At 45.0% G+C, this 20,367-nt stretch overlaps 1 protein-coding gene and 1 long non-coding RNA gene across 4 annotated transcripts in view; one reads left to right on the top strand and one right to left on the bottom strand.

Annotated features, from left to right (window-relative positions):
• Positions 1–9,084, top strand: part of LOC107316406 (uncharacterized) — a 58,864-nt gene extending 49,780 nt beyond the window's left edge. For all 3 annotated transcript variants that reach the window (XM_085552878.1, XM_085552877.1, XM_085552876.1), the window contains 3 exons: positions 2,442–2,629; positions 6,589–6,679; positions 8,087–9,084. The gene's annotated coding sequence lies outside the window, so the exon portion shown is untranslated. The remainder of the gene's footprint in view (positions 1–2,441; positions 2,630–6,588; positions 6,680–8,086) is intronic.
• A 3,721-nt stretch (positions 9,085–12,805) lies between these two features.
• Positions 12,806–18,960, bottom strand: LOC107316407 (uncharacterized). The gene is made up of 3 exons (XR_001556329.3): positions 18,765–18,960; positions 17,741–17,796; positions 12,806–13,057 (listed from the first exon to the last, which is right to left on the bottom strand). It is a non-coding gene; the product is annotated as an uncharacterized LOC107316407 (long non-coding RNA).
• Positions 18,961–20,367: the final 1,407 nt, after the last annotated feature.

Here is a 20,367-nt window from a genome sequence, read left to right as displayed (position 1 = left end):
GGATCTGTGATGTTGGTCTCCCACGAAGATAACCCAAGGAAGCTGACGCCTCCAGGACTGCATTGTTTCACATCAAACTGTCTGCTCACAGAGCAAACGCGATAGCAGGGTGTTGATTTATGAAGTGGTGGCTGAGTTCCCAACCAGAAGCAGCAGAAACGTTTTCCATTTGGGATATGACAGCCCAGGCTCCATACATCTGCAAAACCTGGTAGTGTTTTGAGAGCTGACCTTCCTATGTGGATGTGGGATCAGGGATGGGCCGGTGATTTTGGGGCACTGAATAGGTTCCTCTCACCTCTCCCCAAATGGTTGTCTTCCAGTTAGGTTGTAGGCAGGGAGCCTTATGGCATCTCTACTTCTGTTGGCTTTGGCCAATGCATTCTGGAATGACTGGGGGAGGGCAGGCAAAAGTACAGAAGTTTTCCCCAGGAAATGAAGCTAAAAATGGTTTTAGTCCTTCTTAACCAATTAATGGACTTCAAAGAGCAAAACCGAGGGATGGCTCAGGCTGTGGAATGGTTTGGCACAGGATGGTGAGAGGGGGTAAATTTAGCGTGATGGGACAAGCCAACCTGAAGAGCTCATCACAAAATAACCCCTTGAGGGTATTCACTTGGAAAGTCTCTGCTTAATTGCAGCCTAATTGCTGCTGTGGGTGCAGTTCTCATGCCTTTTGAAGATGTCTTGAGACTGGCTGGTGGAAAACTGCTCTAAAACTTGTTTTTGTAAGATATCAGTCCAAGCCAAAGGAAATATGCCAGGGAGTCATGGATATGATTGGAGCCTATCAAGATGCAGAGATGAGGAAAGGCAGGCATATCTTGTTTCCTCAAGCAGGGAGAATTAACTGCATGTGAACAGGGACATTGCTGTCCTGGAAATAGTCATAGGGGCAGCAGCAGCAAGCACAGATAGATAGAGTTTAACTCTTGCCTTTTGTTTTTCATACCTCAGAACAAAGAAACTGCTTTGTGGGTCATCAAATCAGAGCTTAAGTGGCTTAGGAACCATCTTGTGTGTTACTAAAGGCAGTCGTTTGCATTAAATTCCTGCAGCATCTCCTATTATTGAATTTTCAGATGGAAATGCAAAACTTATCCAGAGGACCTTGGAGAAACTATAGCTGGCAATTAAACAAGAGTGAGGGTGGATGAGTGCTTTAGTAGCTTGCTAGAGGATGCCACTACCGCTGCCCAAAGCCTGAGTGGGGATTCTGCAGCCATCACATGCACGGCAGGCCCCAACAGAAGTGCATTAATAAACTCACCTTTGTTCAAGGTTACAGTGTGAGCTGACTGCTTCTGATTAGGGATTTGTATTCAGTTGTGAGATCCTGTGATTTTTATTGCCTTTACGGTAATAATTGCAAATAATAAAATGACAAATTATTGTAATTAAATTTTAATTAATTACAAACCCGTTACTTTTTAAGTTTATTCATGGCAGTGACAATGATACTGAAAACAATTCATTAAAGCACTTGCTATGTAAATTATGAAGCAAGGCATTAATATTGGGTAGTTGTGTGCTCGCTTTCTGCACGGCGGTAGGGAATTTGTCTAAGGGACAGCAGCTCTCCTGGATGATTTTAACAGCTCACTTTAACGAGCAGTGAAATATTAGCTACTCTTGAGCTGATATTGTTCCCAAAGTGAGGTTCCGCAGCACCCTACAAGTTGCATGCAACCCACGTGTAATGTTTTCCAAGTTTCACCAGCTCATAAACATAGAAGTCCTTCTGTCCAGGGGGAAGGCATGGATCAAGGGAAGACGTGATTAGACAGAAAGGCACCTCCAGCTCGGACAAGGAGAGCCTAAAGCTGTGAGGCACACCCAAGGTTAATAACACGTTGCTCCACCAGCTTCTATCTAATCTTGGAAAACATTCTCTGCCGCAAAGAAAAATGGGAAAGTGATTATGTGACTTGAAACAAGGTCTTGCTCTACTGTCTAGACAGCTTTAAAAAACATCAAGCTGGGGTGTTCCTATTTATGAAAAATGCAGCTGTACTTCTGCCTTCCACGAGCAAGAAAAGAAAGAGGGGCACTTGAGGTCACTTGGCTGTAATGCGCTCCCTGAGCCCATCCATGGGAATGTATGCCTCTCTTTTTCTCTTTTCTTTCTTTGTTTTGCTGCTGGTGCTGCACAGCTCGTGCTCCCAACCTGCCATCCCCAGCAGCTGGGTGTTGAACCAGGGGGCTGCGTGCAGAAGGGCTGTGCTTTTTCACTGCAATATCACAGTCAGAATCACTTCCCCGAGCAAAGCTGCAAGCAGCCTTCAGACCCTTAATAGAGTCTCTTCTAGACTCCATTAAATTGGAAGCATTCAATCTGCCCTGAATGCAACCTCAGCAATTCCCTCCCCATTATTTTAAGCCATGATAAATTATTCATAGGCTATGGATTCTATCTTTTTTTGCTGATGGTGTCTATGCAGGTGGAATCTGATGCCCAAATGGGATGGGCAGGACCTCCAGCATGCCCTTCATCAGCAGGAGCCCTGGAAGGCCATACAGCATCCTGTGGAAATCACAGCATCGTTTGCTGCTGATGCTTAACATGGATGGTCAGAAAACCTATTGATCAAGAGGCTGTGTCCTACAAAAGGGAGAAATAGGTCAGCAGGTACGTTAATCCCAGCTTGATCTAAAGTCTTCGGGACAGGTGGCAACCTTCATTTAATGGAACAATGAGATCATTAGGAATTCATAATGAACTGTACCAGGGCCATGGAAGTAGGTCACACTAACCCCAGGAAGACATCAAAATGAATCTGTTCCTATTCATGTGCAGGAGTGGAGATGGCTGGGGGCAGGCTGATAGCTCTGCCTTGAGATTTACTCACCAGACAATTTCAGGAATGAAAGGGGGCAAATGCAGTGGACATAAAATGGCTTACATTGTGCTGAGTGATAAGAGGACTTAAAACACAGGCAGATAGAGTTGGAGGTGTTGCACCTCATTGGCCATGGGCCATAGCTCTGCTGCCCTGGGTGGGATGGCAGGAGGACGGTCAGCTTGGGAAGAAGCGTTTCCCAAATGGATCCCAAATCAGGGTCAGTAACCAGCCAGGAGGAAAGAGAAGAGCCTTGCAGTCCTACCAAGGACCCTAGGATTGAAAGTCAAATATGCTTCATGTATGTCAGTAAGCTGTTTTGCTTTGTGGACTTTTTCCTGCTCCTGCTGATTTTTGCTGGTGAGAATCAAGTGCTTGTGATAGGTCTATGAATCTGAAAAGTTCCTTTTCTTCCCTCCATTCCCTACTGCCCCCAAACCCTGACATTCTTACAGTCCTGCATAACTCTGTTAGCCATCAAGAAGGCAGGCTGCTGCCCTGCAGGAGGAGAACAGGCAGGCTGGGTTACGGGGAGGAGAGAGCTTAACTCAGCTAGCAAAAAGCCCAGGGTTGAAGATAGGAAAGGTTAAGAAAATATTGTGCCAAAGATGCAATAAGTGGTAGTGGGGGTTTGAGGGTTATTTTATTTTATTTTAAAGGCATATTTGAAGGAAGCCTTTTATAAATGTTTAAACACAAGAAACTGTTGAAGTAGTATGTGGGGGCTGATTTGAACTCCTCCTGGAAGTCATCATGTGAAACTCATGCTGCTACCAAGGATCCATCCCTATGTTGCAATGTATTTCCAGGGGCAGGGTTCACCCATTCTCCTTATTAGCTTTGGCTTTTGTCATAACACCCCACAGTCATTAAGTGCAAGGTGACAGGAGGGGGATGGAGATATTTTTCTGGAGGAATGGGAAGGTAGCTAGCAAATTCTTCAGGTCTGGGGGACTGCTGAAGGTGGGCTGATTTCATTGGATCATTCAGGAAAGGGCAGCCTAAATGGGAGCCCGGTCTGGCCGTGGTTGCTGTGTTCTTGATGGTATAGCATTTAAGACATGGGGAGAGGAGGTCCCAAATGCATGTGTCCTTGGCCATTAATGAGGAAGGAAGATTGCCCCGTGGTGATGCCAGCCCCCCTGACCTCAACCCTGTCCCTCTGCTATCAGTTTTGAGGACTTAAACCAAAGGTAATAACATCTGGCTGCATAATGCAAACATCTCACCATACCAGGTAGCTGATAAGGAATCACCTCTCACTGTTAATGAGGAAAATTGACACAGCCTCAGGAAAAATAAGGGACAACATTTCAAGGAGTGCCTTGAAATGGAACATTTCTAGTGCTTGATAAAGAAACACACAAGTTAAGTGCGGTTCATGTCAGTAAGCATTTTCAGCTTCCTCTTAAAAAATATAAGGTCTGTAAACATTAAATCAAAGGTGAAAATGCTCTCTCAGTGTATGATGACTCAAAGACTAGATTGGTCTCGAGGAAAGTTTCTACCAGTAAGGCAGCCCAAAATGGCCTGCAACATGCTTTGCAAAATAGGTTTGGGTTTCCTCCCCTCTCCCCCCCTTTGATCTAAGTGATCAAAGCAACCAGCTGTCAACAGCTTTACCTGATCCATAGTGATGTTGCAGTGGTTCTTCAAGCTTCCAGCCAAAAATGCAGGTCCTGATGCTTGACGGATTTGCTGGACGTTGTTCATGCATTAAGACAACTGTAGTATTATTGGATGTTTCTCCAGCTTTTCTCAACAAACTGTGGGACCAGCTGGGAGACCACTTAATTACAGATCTCTTGAAGTTCTGATGTTGAAATGGAGATCTTTGTTTTTTTAGAAGAGTGGGTTGAAATGTCATTTGCAGATACAGTGTGTCAGGGATTTGTGGGAGCTCTCTAAAGTCTGCCTGGAGCAATCCATTCCAACCTTGAGCAAGGCTTGGCCAAAATGGCCTTGAGACCATAGTGTTTCTTGTGCATACAAAGAGATTAAAGTTCAAAGCAAGTGCTGGTGGGCTATTCTTAACTTTAACAAGCTAAGAAGAAAGTAAAACTCAAGGATATTTTTCAAATATGATGAAGCACTGATTCCTGATGCCTTCCTGATAGTCTTTGCTAGCAGCTGTTTGAGGGTTTTTGCTCCTATCCTGGTAAAGGAACCTTGCAGAAATAAATTTCACACCTCACTGGAAGCAAAAACATCATGGTGGCCAGGCTGATGGGCCAGAAAATCTGAATTCAAATCACATTTTGCTAGCAACTTCCCAAGTGGTTCCTTGGAGAAACCTCCTCTTGCTTTTTCCACCTGGATGGACAAATTTCTCTTTATTTTCATGAGCATTCTTGTATCAGGTATATTAGTTAAACTGCTGTTCCATTGTTAGCTATTCACAATGGCTGGAAACATTAAAATAATAACAGTCATTAAGAGCTTGAGTTAGATGACAGGAGTCTTACAGTATGCAGTGTTGATGTGTGTCGTGCTAAACCTGCTTCCAAAACACACATGCAAGAGGACAGCTCTGGCTGCTTATCTCACTTGGAATTGGCAAGCTCTTTATATTGTTGCTGAATGGTGTTTCCTCCTTGTGTGTATACATGCAGGCTATGAGTGATGCTATCTTACCTTCTTTTTCATGCTGGCAATCTTCCTGCTAACTCAACCCCTTTCTAAAGATAAAAATTGGCAGCAGACTCTGACAGTTAGTATGCTGGTGTGGCTGGTGTCCAAGGCTGTGCTTTTCTGTCATTGCTTAGTGTGCAGGCAAAGCTAGATGCCTCTGTGAAGGCATTCATCCTCAAGCTCCTGGACATTCAGATAGGTATGTAGCATCTTCTGTGTGGAGGAATAAACAAGACGACCCCAACAGTCCTGCAAATCCACAGCATTTCCAGTCTGGTGTCTTTCTTTTCAGCATCTAGTTAAGAGGAAAAATGTCTCTTGAAGATCTCCGTGTCTCTACTTCCCCCAAAATGTGTTTCTCTTTATACCAAACAGCTAATTGGCAATTTCAACTCAAATGCATGAATGGATTTCATTTCCAAAGTGGAACATCTCAACAAAGTTACCACTTACTGAAAATAGCTTGCCTTATGCCTTACATTTTCAGAAGGCAACTTTTCCAATAGCCTCTAGATTTCATCAGTTCTTGAGCAAATTACTCTATGTTCCGGCAGTAAAGCCTGGTTACGTTGCTGCACAAACAGCAGTGAGATTTAATATAAATTCATTACTTATGGGATAGGCAGACAGAGAAGATATTTTGCGGTTCTGTTCAACACTTTGAAGTCAATGAGACATGGGCCATTTTGAATGAAAATCTTAAAGTATTAAAAAAAAATGTATATTTAAATGTTTACATCTGGGGACATGCCGTCAAATCCAGCCTAGATGTGTGTTTTATTAACCAGATGGTAATGTCTTATTTACATTTCTCATATAAAACCATCTGTGCCTAAACTGGGGAGATGCTGCCTCTTGCTACAGCTGGGAGTTTGGCTGCAGGGGGTGTAGCATTGCTTTTGTTACCATTCAATTCTCCTCCACTCTATGGAGCTGAATATGTAACACTAGTTTTATTTAACCTTGTTCTAATTAGAGGATTACAAAACTGCGGTTGGCTCTTTCTGCAACATTTTGCTGGCACCCTGTATTTGCTGCCTTTAAACAAAATTGAAATCCATTGCCTTGTTTTCCCTTGATACTGAACTCATATTTCTCCTTCTCTGTTTGCATGTAGCCTTCTCTGCCACCAAATAATTCCTCTTCCTCCTTGGTGTGAAATCCTGGCTATGCTGAAGTCAATGGAAGTCAACGTCAGCTTCAACAAGGTCAGTGTGTTTGTTTTCTTTAAGCTCTCACAGCCTGTTACTCCAGCAAATCTTTCCTTGAGCCAAGTTCAACACCTCCATCTCCACCAACGCTGTTGTTCTTCTATGAGCTCCCTCCAAATTACAGAGTTGGGTGCCCAAAAAGGAACATGCTATTTCAGGTGTAGTCTATGTAATAACCTCATAGAAATACTTTTTTTTTCTGCTATTGGCTACAATAGCAATTTCTTTTTTAACCTCTTCATGTTTTACTACTGTATCCTGTTGCATTTTCATGTCATTAATAAAGACATGGAAAAAAAAAAAAAGAAAACAACAACAACAGAAAAAGTTAAATTGGCCTACAAAGTAATCTTTTTAAGCAAATAAATGAATAGACAAATAAATAAATCAGTCACCAATCAGATTGGATGGATTTACATTGTATTACATTAGTATGAACAATGTAAGTTTACATAAACTTAAACGTAGAAGATAAAATACTCTAATGAAATCAAAGCTGTAGATTGATGAAATCGTAGGTACTAACACAGTGCTCTCAGAAAGCAAAACAGCTTCACAGTACATCATTTTACAGTGGAAAACTGCCCAATGGGGTCTGTATTAACTAGCAGCAATAAGCCTATGATATGTAGTTTCTTTACTAAAACCCACAAATACTTCTCATTTCATTGGGAAAAATAATGTTAATTGCAGAATTGTGTAGGCTTTCTCATCTTAAGGGTCTTGTTCTTGCCATCTCTGCTATGGAAAATGAAATTATATTCAGGAAAGAATGGTTGTAAACCAGGCTACAGTTATTCAATGACAGAAACATATTTGTGATCCATTATTTTTCTTTTTAGCTAATTCTGCATGAGCCAACATGTTTCTTGCCTCCTGTCCATGGGTCTTCGGTGGCAAGAAGGCAAACATTAATGAATGCTCTAAATATTTGCTGGATCTATTTCTGACCAGTCATGCTAATGTTGTGGGAGAATTTGAGTGACTGAGCAAACCAAAAGCTGATGTTAATGGAGTTAAGCATTACTTCTTGCTAAAATCAAAGCAATCATTGGCCTTGTTTCCCTTCACACGACCAGGTATGGACAAGGTGATTAATATCCACCAGGACAGGCTATGGACATCTCAGAGAACTGTCACCTGAGCATAACTGTCCTCCACCTGATATTTCATTTTGTTGACTTTCCTCCCTTTCCCAAACATCTCTTAAGCATAATAATTATTACACAGATGGAAGAAAATTACTGGCTACAGAAATCGCTTAATCAAAATGGTAGGAGCATTTCCAATGATGTGTCCAGAGTGAGTTACTAATCTGACAAACTATCCAAACACTCAGACCAAATTTATCACATAGTTACATTTTCTCCCCCTCACCCCCCTTACTTTTTTTTTCTTTTTCAGGCTACAAACAAGGTCAAAATAACCATTCTGGGTAATAAGAGAGCTCCATCACATCAACTTGCTGCATAATTCCCTTCTGTCAGGCTGGCTTCATAGGCTTGGCTTTTGTTGTCTGCCTCTGTACCAGATTAAAAGACCCTTGCAAGCTACGCAAGTGAAATCTACAAGCAATGAAGGATAAGTCCCACGTTCTCAAGGAAAAAATGAGGAATTTAGATGCTAAAAAATGGAAAAGCTCCAGCAATACCTGTGTTTACCTCTTGTCTCTCTGGAGATACCTTTACTGTCTCTATATGATCCAGGATTGTGTTTACTTGAGAGAACTGAGTGGTGATGGGACCGTGGTCTTATGCAGACACGTATCTCTATGTGGAAGGCATTAGGAGGAGCTGAGTCCATTGCGTTTGCTCTTAGGCCTTGGGAAAGAAGCCTGGGAGTTTCACATCCCTCCGTGCAAAGAGGAGATGGGAAAAGCTCAGCGCAGACCACTCTGTCTTAAGGCTTTCCCATCACACTGGTTTTATTTGTGTTTTGAGATAACTCAAGAACCGCCGTGGCGTGCTTGCAGACCCGTGGTTGTGCTGGGAATCTCAGGCAGGGTCAGGGCAGGCAGTTTGCTTTGGCAGGCACGGTGTGAGCACATGGGGTGAGGGCTGACCACCTCCTTCACTCCACATTGACGGGTTGGCCATTTTCCTTGGGTGGAGGCCAGCCAGTCCTGCTAGATTCACATTACAGGGCTGTGTTTGTGCTCTTCTCTATCATCCCAGGCATCCAGATGTGCGACAGACGTGCACACATGCAATGCACTGTGGATGCTGTATTTTGGCTGCAGCTGAGGTAAATATTATTTCTATATCATGAGGAAGATGAAATAATACCTCTGGAGGATTTGGAAGAAAGGCGGAGGAGACTCAGTTTATCATGGTCTGCCCTTAGCTTTTTTCTCTTGAGCACATTGTCATGCAACAAGAAATAAAGCAGGAGGAGAAAATGCAGCCTACTTATGAAAGGGATTTTGGCCTTCATGCGAATCCTGGTAAGTCCCTTCCAAAAAAACAACATGTTGTTTGCAGCGGCATCTTCCACCCCTTGTTTTCTATTGCTATCAGGATGCTTCTTCCCCCTCTCCTAGAATGAGAGTTGCTCACAGCTGCTCAGCTGCAACTCACGCAGAGCCTCTCTCTGGGGTCCTCAGCCTGGAGGGGATAGGAGAACAACACGAGCTCATCCAACTGGTAAAATCCTGTCCATAAATTAGAAGTGCAGGCCCACAGCTCTTGTTTTTAAACACTCAGCACATCCGATTGCTCTGCTAAAGACTCTCATCCTAGCAGAAAACTATAATAATCACAAAATCCTGTTTAATGGGGGAAAAAAGGATACATGGCAGAAGCACAAGGTTGGCTTGGATCATATCTCTTGCCCAGTACCTGGCATTGTGTGACATCCAAAGCACATCACAGACGTAGGATGGCATCATGCTGCTGCTGTGAGGTTGTCTCATGTGCACAGACTGGAGCACCCCAACCTCATCCCTGTCCCCATAGGCAGTGGTAGTGTAGGGACAGAGTGCTACCCAACACATGGCAATGTGTTTGCGGGCAGCTTTTCTCTATAACCTCCACATAAACATAGTTACATACAACATCCCACACTAAGTTTTTAAGTAGAATTTTCTGAGCAAGAAACAACAGTGTTGCCATGCTACAAAGCTAGCAGGGCTGATGGTTGGGTGTTTCGTGATTTTTCCCCCCCACCAGATGTCCCGCCACACTAGCAAGGTCCCCTCTGCTCTGAGATCATCTCTTTTGCTAATGTCCAAAGCTGACTCAGTGCTCACACGTGCTGCTTTTTGGCCTTTTTTATTACAATTTCCCAACATCCAAAATAAGCAATGCCTGAGATTCTTCAACCCCTTCAAGCAGGAGCTGTGCCTGCGCTGGGGTCCTCCATCCTCCAGGCTCAAGAGATGACAAATCCCCTGGTGTGGGCAATGCCTTTCAGCTGAGCCCAAACCTGTTTAGTCTCAGTGGCATGGGGAGCTGAAAGGAGAGCCTGGTTGGCAGGTCTGGTTTAAACAGTGTGATTGGAGCATTCCCCCATACTCCTCTGCAGATAAATCACAGTTCAAAGGAGCCCGCACAGCGGCTGCTGGGATATGTGAGCCAGCAGCAGAAGGCAGTATGTGCTTCCAACCCATCCCTCACCCCTATAAAAACACACCAACAGGAGCAGAAAGGCAACCACCTGTGAGTCTCAGCCATGGGTAAGAAGGTAGGACTCAATGGGCAGCTGTGGGCACAGGGAGATGAGAATGGGAGGAATGTTTGAAGCCATGGGAGCAGGACTGCAGCTTGCTGGCTCTAATGATGTCGGGCTATGCCAAAGGGCAGCTTGATGGGTTTAATTTACTGCTATTCCCGCCCTACATAATCTCTGAGAAGTGCCACTTTCAGTTTGTATATCTTTCCTTGACATGTATATTTAGCACTCATTAACCACTTACCTTGGGCTAATAATTCAGCTTTTTGTTCCAAATTTCCTCATTTCCGTGAGTTCTTGGAGCCAAAGAGAACATTTCTGACAGATTAATTTCAACTTTGTGTGAAGGCTCACTGCAGCCTTTTGGTTTATTTGAACAAAACTTTCCATGTTTTTCAAAGATTAGTCATTATGAAACCATCTCATTGCTTTAAAGCCCTAAATGGTTCCTACCCCTTTCAGCAAAAAGCAAGTTCAGAATGTCAGAAATTGGCTGTTTTTAAGAAAGGGGGAAAAAAACCCTCATTACATCTGGGTGCTTTTGCCAAGCTTGCAGCAATTAACATCACTGTTTCTGTCCAAATCCTTTACTCCTCTAATTTATAGGTGCTATCATTGCTTTATTCTAGATTCAATGGCCCGGTGGTTTCTTTTCCATCTATTTAACCTCTGTCAGCACATAAATTCTCAGCAATGATGGGACCTGGAGTGAGTAGCTCTTGCACAACACCTTTGTGCAAACATTAAGTGCACTGCAGTGCTTAAGCACACGCTTAAATGTGACTTGAGTGCAATCTTAGCAACTGTGTCAAACAGATGTAGAGAGGATTAGGGCTGTTTGCTGGAAAAGAGGCTGATTCAGAGGGATTGAGCACCGTCACGCGTGATTTCCTGCCTATGCAGAAAGCAATGTCAGTGCAACGAGTCAAAGCAAGCACAGACTGCACAGCAGGGTTTTCCCCATCAGCAGAAGCTCAACTTGGCTCATAGCTGAACCTGAACCAGAAGCACCAAGCACGGGAGATAACAAATGTTTAATTTCTTGGTTGCAGAGAAACCAGGGAGGTCCCCCCTGGAGCCTCTCTGCATTTCCTCATCCCACCTCGAGGAAATGCTTTGGTCAGCAAAAGTCTCCAAGGAGTGTTTTGTGGTTGGGTTTGGGTTGTGGTTTTGGGCTGTTATTTCATTTCCACTGTTCAGGAGACACATTGCACACACACAAGGAACGCTCCAAAGGCTGCAGGAAAACAATCAGCAGTCCAGGCTGAGTAGGAAGTGGTTGGAGACCCATCCCAGAAAGCTGAGAAGTGAAGCATTCAGCTTTGAGGAGGATTTGTCCCTCTGGTGTAGGTTATCATTGGCAAAACCAGGATGAAGGACAAGAGAAGCTGGAAGCAAAACATGATGAGGCTTGGAACTGGGCAAGAGCAAAGGAGAGGTGTGAAACCAGCACCCAACCTGGTGTTCTGCTGCAGGACTCAACCTCAGCCTGCACTAAAATCCTCACCAACAGGATCCTCTCTGCAAAGCCTGTTTTCAAGTCACACAGTGCTAATTTGTGGTTTTGAGGAGAGGCCATTGGAAAATAGAAGCATAAATCCAAGCCAAACCTGCTAATTCTGGCTGCTCTTTGCCTTTCTGGGTTCCAATTGCAGCTACATTTTGTTTGAAAACATGGAACTCAGTCATAAGGAAAAAATGAATTAGATTATGAAGATTTGCATTCATCAGTATGGCCTAATAAATACCGAGCTTTGCACAGCACGAGGACAGGATATCACCCACCACCACATTCTGGGGGGGGGGGGGTTTGGTCTGTTTTGTATGTTTCATACTCATATTGGGTTGAAGATGTGCCAGAGTAGCAGGCACCTCAACATTTGCACATAGGCAAATTAAGTGCTAGTTTCAAAACCAGCCTCTATGCAAGGCTGGCTGCTTTTCTATAGGAGAAATCTCAGCGTGTTTACACTTACAATGACAGAGCAGAGAAATATGCTTTCTGATTTTTGGAGCTGATGGAGCCCCCGCTGAATGGAATGACTGAGACCCTTGTAAGCTTCAAGGTACTTTATGACATCAAGTGGATTCATGCTCAACCCATCGTTATTTTTGGAGGTAAGTGATTGATTTCTGTGCAGACTCCTATGCCTGGTTACTGGATGCCTTGGGCGGTGGGTACTTTGGCCAAGGGGTGGTAGGAAGATGTCCATGGTGTGACACCTGTTGGCACTGAGCTGGCAGAGGGACACAAGCTCCATCACAAAACACAGCACCTGAACACGTCTGTTGGACTCGAGGTTAAGGCTGCGTCTGCTTATTGGAAACAGATTTAAGAAGCAGATGAGATGGCAGGAATAAATCTGCCCAGGGAAGGGTCATTTTCCATAACACCTGCTTGTTATTGTCTTCTGCACAGCGCGGAGTTCTTTTACAACCTTGCATTTGGGGAGCTTGGCCAGGCTGCCAAAAAAAAAAAAACAAAAAAAACAGAGGGAATCATTCTTTTATGAGCCATCCCTTCTCCCCTTTTATATTGTTAGGAATTTCCCTCTGTGTAGCTCTCCCACAGATTCCTTTTAAAAATGTTGCATCCAAGTGAAAGTGGTCCATCCCAGTTTGGCTTCTCTCACATCAGCAAGTGGAGCTCTTGGTCTCCTTTTCCCTCTCTACTTTTTAAGGTTTCCAATACATTGGAGTGACGGCCTGCAAAAGAAAAATTATCTTAGGTGAGAAATAATTATCATTATTACACATTGGAGGGAAAGGTTTACTGTGGATTCTGCTTGGCCCTGGATTTTTAATTAGGAAGCGATAACACTTGAAGACTTGTGTGAAGTGCTACTGCACTCAGCCAACACCAACCCTGTGTTAAGCTCTGCCTTCACAGCCACAGGTCTATAGGTGGGGTTGGGGGTCAACTTGGCACCGATTTAAAAGCACAGCCTCGGTGTTGCTGCTATGTCTGAGAGTGCAGTAAACACCAAGCAGAGGAAAACAAGAGCTGCTTGAGCACTTTCCAAGGGAGTGATTTATTTTTTCCCCTTTAGTAAACTCTCCTTTGTCAAAATGAAATCTTTCCAGGGGAGAAATTATCTTGTAAAGATTTTGGTCAAGCCTTGCGTTTGTTTGTTTCCAAATGTCTTTTTAATGAAGTCGTAGAACCGTATCAGATTTTGTAAAAGTCAGAATGAAAACAAGATGTATCCATTTTGCCTTTAAAAACAGGGCTGGAAGCAAAGGGAGAGTTTATACAGTTCAGTTCTGTGCCCCTGTGTGGGATCAAATATTTTCGGGATACGGATAAGAAGCCAAGAAAGTTAGCATTCCTTCTGCTTTGTTTTTATCCTCTTCCTCACACTGCAATCTCCCTTTTCACAGCGCTTTGCTACTGCCCATTCAGTGCCCTCTGCTGCCTCCGTATTTCAGCTGCCCTGAACTGGGATGGCACAATTAATTACAAACCTGCACCGGAGCATCCCATCCCCTGGCCCTGCTGCAAGGTGCCTTCCTGCAGCTTTCCCCTGCTCCCCAGCCTAGAACAGCCCACATCCTGCCATGACCTTCTTGTGTCTTGTCCTTCACTCCCTTCCTAACCAAACCCAGGAAGTAATATGTGGCAATGCTGGAGAAAATCTTTTCTGTCTGATTAGCTGTTTAAACCAAACCCACGCCATTACTGCTATTGGAGCTGGCCAACAATGGCAATTTAATGAAATCCAAACATTTTGGGAAAATGTATCGATTTCACCTACAGTTTCAACAGGAAATTATGGAAACAATTCCATCCCCTATAGTCAAAATGTTTCCTTCTGACCATTGCATCGGCTGCTTTCCTACCACAAATACTGCATGCAGAGCAGTCAATGGTCAGATCTGTATCTGATGTGTTTCAATATAAAAGTCAAACCAAACCAAACCAAACACACACACACACAAAACCATTTTGGCTTCACTGGTAATTTGCTCTCATTTGTACTTGGAAAAAGAAAGACTCATGTTCCAATGGCTGCTTCCCTCAAGACAAATGCTTTAGAGAAAGCTTTTTTTTCTAACTTTAATGTTCAAAAGTGTCAAGGAAATCTGAGTCATTTGCCTGCTTTGAATCGTACAGAATAAATGGGCTTCTCAATCCCCTGGGTTGTTTCAACTTCTCAGCTAGAGGCCTCTATTAATAACCCAGCTAGCTCTATCATGACACTTTCTTGTCTCTGTCGCACAGATGGGAAAACAGCCTGGTGGTGATCCCCCAGTGTTACAAGCAATGGAGATGTGGCCAGAGTCCCATTGCCCACCCAGCCTCAAGTGAAGCTAAATTGGATATCGGGAGGAATTTGTTCACATATCAGGTGGTCAGGTACTGTAACAAGCTGCCCAGGGAGGTGGTAGAGTCCCCATCCCTGGAGGTGCTTTGGAGATGTATGGCTGTGGCACTGAGTGTTGTGGTGTGGTGATCAGACCCAGCAGACAATTGGACTTGACGGCCTTGCTCCTGGTGGCCAGTGAGCAAAGTTAACCAAGTGCCAGCAAGTAAGATTTTCAGGTTACCCCTCATTATCGTGTTATTGCAAATGCCATGGTGTGTCCAATAAAGCCTCATGTCTGGAGAATTATAGCGTCCAATGAAGTCATACTTAAAGTCCCCTGCCTGCAAGAGCTTGTGCTTTAGCTCACTTATCATGTTAGACTCATGCTGGACACCCAGGGATGCTCAGTGAGCTATGAGTCAACCCAGCATAGCATAGTCCCCTCACCAAAAGCTTTTCTTTCTAATGCTGGTAGATAACCCAGTTGGACTGTATGGGTAGATTCCCCCAGAACAATGATTATTCTGGGGCAGGAGTAGAATCTCATTTTAAGTTTCTCCAGATGAGATTATCTGCATAGCAGAAGGTGCTTATGTGTCAGGATAAAAGCATCCATATGGGAATTTATCCAGAAGATGGAGAACTCATATCCTAAATCCATTTAACTGATCCGTATGGACATATACACAGTGTACGGATGATATCCTGTGCTCCCGTACACCAAATGAAACCATCTGCATTCAAAAAACATTGTCTTCTGATTCCTCTCCCTGTTGCTGGTTGCTTATATCTTTTGAAATAACAGTAATTTCCTACTTGGCAGCTCTGTCGGACCAGTATTTGATTCCTGTGGTGTAACCTTCTCAAGGCTATGGATAGGCTTCTCAAGGCTGTCTGTCCCAGAAGCCCATCAGTCCATGGTATGTGGCACCCAGGTAAGCAGGGAATATAGGAAGTATCATGACAAGCTTAGTCTGAATGTAGCCAAGATAACAGCTCCTGGGTAACAACAAAGCTATTTTTTAACAGATTCTGGTTAATGCTGTACACATTGTATGCTGGCAAAAACTCAGCATCTTGGTTAAGCTTTTCAAGCTGCATGGCTTTCATCTGAAGGAAACCCAACTGGAATTTCATGTTGTTAGGGCTGTGGGCTCTTTTGCTGTTTGCTCCCAAGGGAAAATGGAACTCTCCAAAACAGTTTCCTACAGAAAAATTCCAAGTCTGCAGAAACTGCATTTGTCTACCAGAAAGAGCTATTTCAGTGGGGAACTCCTGGCCTGCTCTGAAGCTCAGTTATTTAGGGCTGAGCTTATGTAGAGATGTCAGCTATGTAGCCAACTATTAGCTAAGTTAGCTGTAGAACTTGATCTCTCACATATTTATCTTTATAGTAAAGTATGCATCAGAGGCTGGATAAAGCCTGTTTAAATAGCAGAGGGTGTACAAATCCTTATGAGACATGTCGTAGGTGTACTGTGGGACAGGTGGCTGTCTGAGCACACCTCTGTGTAGTCCAGATTGCTGTCCATTCTCCTGAGTCCCCCAGCAACCTTACTGTAGCTATTTCTATGCTTGTAAATCACCTTATCTGTGTGAGGCAATGCCATTAACTTTGCCACACTAAGGCAAATTTACAACGGGAAGCAGCAGTAAGAAAATACTCCTACAAGAAATGACGGGAGGTCTGCACAGGGCACACCATCCATAAATCCCAGGCAGCCCCACACACCATTGAGATGGGCCATTCCCACCAAATGGGAAAGGCTGGTGCGTTGGCTGGGGATGGAGCAATGGCTTTGGTGCAAGGCAGTCTCCAGCTAGAAGAAAAGCCAGATAAAATCTTCCATCCAAGACGATGCCAGCCAGATACTGGGCACCCTGCTGGGGCACAGTGTTGGGTTTACCCTTGACCCAAGGAAGGAGATCCCAGTTCAACGGTCCAGGAGCTTCTTATGGCTAAAAAGTAACCCTGTGCCAAAACCTGAGAACCTGAGAACATCATCTGTGCTTTCCATAGAAGTCTCGGAGCCAGCTCTCTTAGCAAGTCTGGGTCGGGTGCCAAGAAGGCTCTGCTAAAGGAAGCCCAACAGCTCATGAATGATCTGTTTAAACAACAAATAAGTGAAATGCCCGCCCTGGCATACAGAACTGTTAGCTCTCCAGTCCTTTCCAAGGCTGCTGCAGCATAAATATCCCAAGCACACAGCACTGCATCATGTTTCCAAACTCTGTTGCTCGCTCTGTGGCGTCCTGGGGTCTGGACATCCATTCAGGCATCTCTGTCTCTCTTTCAGATCCAGGATTTGGCTCTGCTGACCAACCCACTTCTGTGGATTTTCACTTTCCTGCTAGAATTATGCTTCTCTATGAGCTCACCAGGTGTGCAAAAAACCCATTCTAGGAAACCCCTTCCTTAAGGGGTTTTGAGGGACCCGAGGCATTCGACATTCCCTTGGCTGTGGTGTGCTCCATGTTGCTCTTCTCATGGTCCTCAGTGTTCCCAAAGAGACAGCCCAGGTCAAAACTACCTCTGGTGTAATTTTACAGGTACCCTTTTTTTTTTCTTGATACTGCATATGGAAGGCAGCTGTCAATTAGCAGCTGAAAAAATAGCCTGCAGTGCTAATGAGAGCAAATCTAATAGAGACCTCTTCCAAATTGTTTCCATTCATTTTTCAGGGCTTTTAATTGCTGTCATATTAGAAGGAGGCCAGAAGGAAAGCACGAGGGAAAAGCCCCATTCAGAGGTAAGTTCCTCTCTGCCAGGACTGGCTCTGAGGCAGCCTTCTTCCCCGAGTTTCATTTACAAGAGCTTCTCAACTCTTTTCCAAAGCTGCATTTAGCCCTGGGTCCTGGCCAGCTCTTGCAGTCTCATTTCCCTGGCACTGAGGATGGCAAGAGGGCCCTTGGTTTTGTACCAAGCACTGCGGCTTTACCAAAGGCTGGGGATGGATGCTACCTCCCAGCCACCCGCTGTGCTATATTGTGGCTCTTTTATTTTGGAAGGAATGTAGTTAAACGGGGGATATTAGCTACTGGAAAAGCAACAGCAAAATACACAGTGTTTCTAAATTCTTACCAAATAATGGCTAATTGTTCTGTTGGCAAGATGTCTTGGCCCCACAGCATTAGGCGCTGCAGACAGAAAGCAAGAGGAAAGCAAGGTGTAAGGGAAACTATTGATCACAGCCTGAACCTCCGATTAACCACCTGAGGCAAGTGACGAGTCAGCTGTGAGAGCACAGGTGAAGGTGATTCAGCTGTGCTCCTAGAAGGGATAGAGCTTGACTCCACCACTCCTAGATCCCATTGAAGGGCTGACCACCACTAAGGCAATATCTCTTTGTGGAGACTGCATCTTTGTGGAGTTTTTGTGGTGAGCCTCAACCTCAATGAGCATCCATCTCGACTGCATCCTCAGCACTGGTGAGTCTTTTCTTATATACCCTCTGGCTATCCATTCACTCTGTAATTAACAACTATACAGTTGTGTTATTCCACCACTACCTTAGGCAAAGAATGAAGCACAGTGTGATACTGTGATAATACAAACAAGAAAGCGAAGTGTTTTGTGAAACTATTGTGTATAATCTCTGTATGCATACGTACAAGTTACCCACTTCAGGCCAGGCATATACCAAAGAGCTGTTTGGAATTATGTTGTTAAAGACCCAAAAAGCACCTCCTCTTGGCTGTGCTGTGATGCTTGGCCCACCAGCATAGCTGCAAATAGGAAATAATGCACCAAGCGTGCCTTTAATGACCTCAGGACAGTAGCAGCTTTACAAAACAAACTTTCCCCAGCTGCACCCACCTGGACAGCAGCCCACCCAGCTGCATCCCATGCTGGCCTCTCCTGGACCCAGCCTCACAGATCTGGGCCAGATCAGGACAACCCAGCCATGACCCTGATGTGGAGACCTGGGGAGTGGGGCAGAGAGGATGATGATGCTCGACACAGCCAAGGGTCATAGCATGCAGCCTTGGACATCTGGTCTGGGTGTCTCTGCTTGGCTGCCAAGCTCAAGCACAAAAGGAGAAGGGAGGACAAAAGCAAACGAGCCCCCATCCGTGACCCTGATGCTTCCCAGAACCACTGTTACCCCCTTCTCTGCCCTCTCTGGAGCCTTGTCCAGTGTCCACACACTGCTGACTCTCAGTGCAGGTGTGAAACATCCCCTCTGGAACTCCTGCAATTATTTCATCACAAATCCTCCCAAGATGAAGCCCTTTATCCCCCCAGATTCCTGGAATACCAAACACTTGGAATGACCTGGAGCATTCCCCTTGTCCATCCATCTATCTGTCCTGGACTGAGCTCACCCAGACCATCTGCAAGGTCGTGATCCCCAGCACTGCTGAAAGCACGTGTATGTGTGTGTGCATGGGAGATGATGGGTCCAGGCAGTCTGAGCGCCAAGCCGGCCATCTGCTTCACAGAATGCCACATGCGCTGACTGTTTTTAAAAGGGAATGGAGCAAAACAACCCCTTGTGAGATAATGGTTTGCAAAGTCCTCCAAAGTCAGCCCTGAAGAGCTGCAGCTCTCTGGTTGCTGGGGCAGGAAGGTAAATGAGGCAGAAAGCTGGACACACAAAATGGGTCTGTTTGCAGCTTTCCAGTGATTCAGGGCAGACATAGCCCAGGATGGGAAGGAAAGACTTTATTTATGCTAAGGGGAAGCAGTAGATGCTTTAGGGAAAGGGACTGGGCCTGGGGACACCAAGTTGTCATAGTGTCCCCAGCTGCTCTTCATCCAGACCCAGTCTTCCCTAACACCTTCACTCTCAATGCCTTTATTAGGTGGCATAACCCACTGCTTGCTGACACCCTGAGCATGTCTCAGCCACGACCAGCTCCCTGTAGCTGCCCTTCCATGACAGCTCTTCCATTCTGAAGGCTGCTATTGTGCCCTTCTGCCTGCTGTCCTGTCCCAGACTAAACACAGCCATCTCTTTTAGATCACAGCTTCTCAGCCCCTTGTCACCCTCAATGATTGTCTCTGGATCATCTCCAAGTTGTCTTCATCTGTGTGTTTTTGCACACTGAGAGGAAGCACGTGCCTTCTTCAGCTGGGCTCCTGGCAGGCTTTGGACCATGACCATCCCATGGCCAGTGCAAGCCAGACATTCCTGAGACGTCAGCAGCCTGACACAAGGCAGTGCAATGGGACAGTGATTGGGAGGGGCAGGAGCGATGATGCTTTTTCATTTCTATACAAGCCCACACCCATTTTCTCACTTTCCCTCAGGGATGTTTCCAACCTATGTCTGAATCAGCCCTGGGCTTGGACTGAAACTAACGCAGCCCAACGCTCAGCTGCAGACTGAGTTCATATGGACTTCATAATTTGCTGGCAAACCTGGAGGAACAGGCAACTGTGTTGGAAATAAATGAGGCACCCCCAGTCCCCTGCAGAAAGAGGGGGAGGCAGATGGGTTGTGAGACATGATGAGGGTGGGCTGGGTGAGCTGCCCCTTGGCTGTGGATTTGGGGCATCATCAGGTCTCAGGTGCTGGCCACAGTTGCCACCTTCTCCAGGAGGCTTCTGCCCCACTCTTGTTTCTTTCTGTTTTGACAGACTCCCTTCCTCTGCCTCTCTGAGCTCTGATATCTGCTCAAGATCAGCCTCAGGTATTTTCAGAGGTGATGGAGAAGACTGTGAGAAGAGCTGCCAGTGGCTTAAGCCTTTGGCAAAAAATACGG

This window comes from Coturnix japonica, chromosome 7, assembly GCF_054131305.1.
Source record: "Coturnix japonica strain WE chromosome 7, WE-NBRP24, whole genome shotgun sequence".
NCBI lineage: Eukaryota > Metazoa > Chordata > Aves > Galliformes > Phasianidae > Coturnix > Coturnix japonica.
The sequence above is the reverse complement of the archived record's forward strand: the minus strand, read 5'-3'. Positions and strand labels throughout refer to the sequence as shown.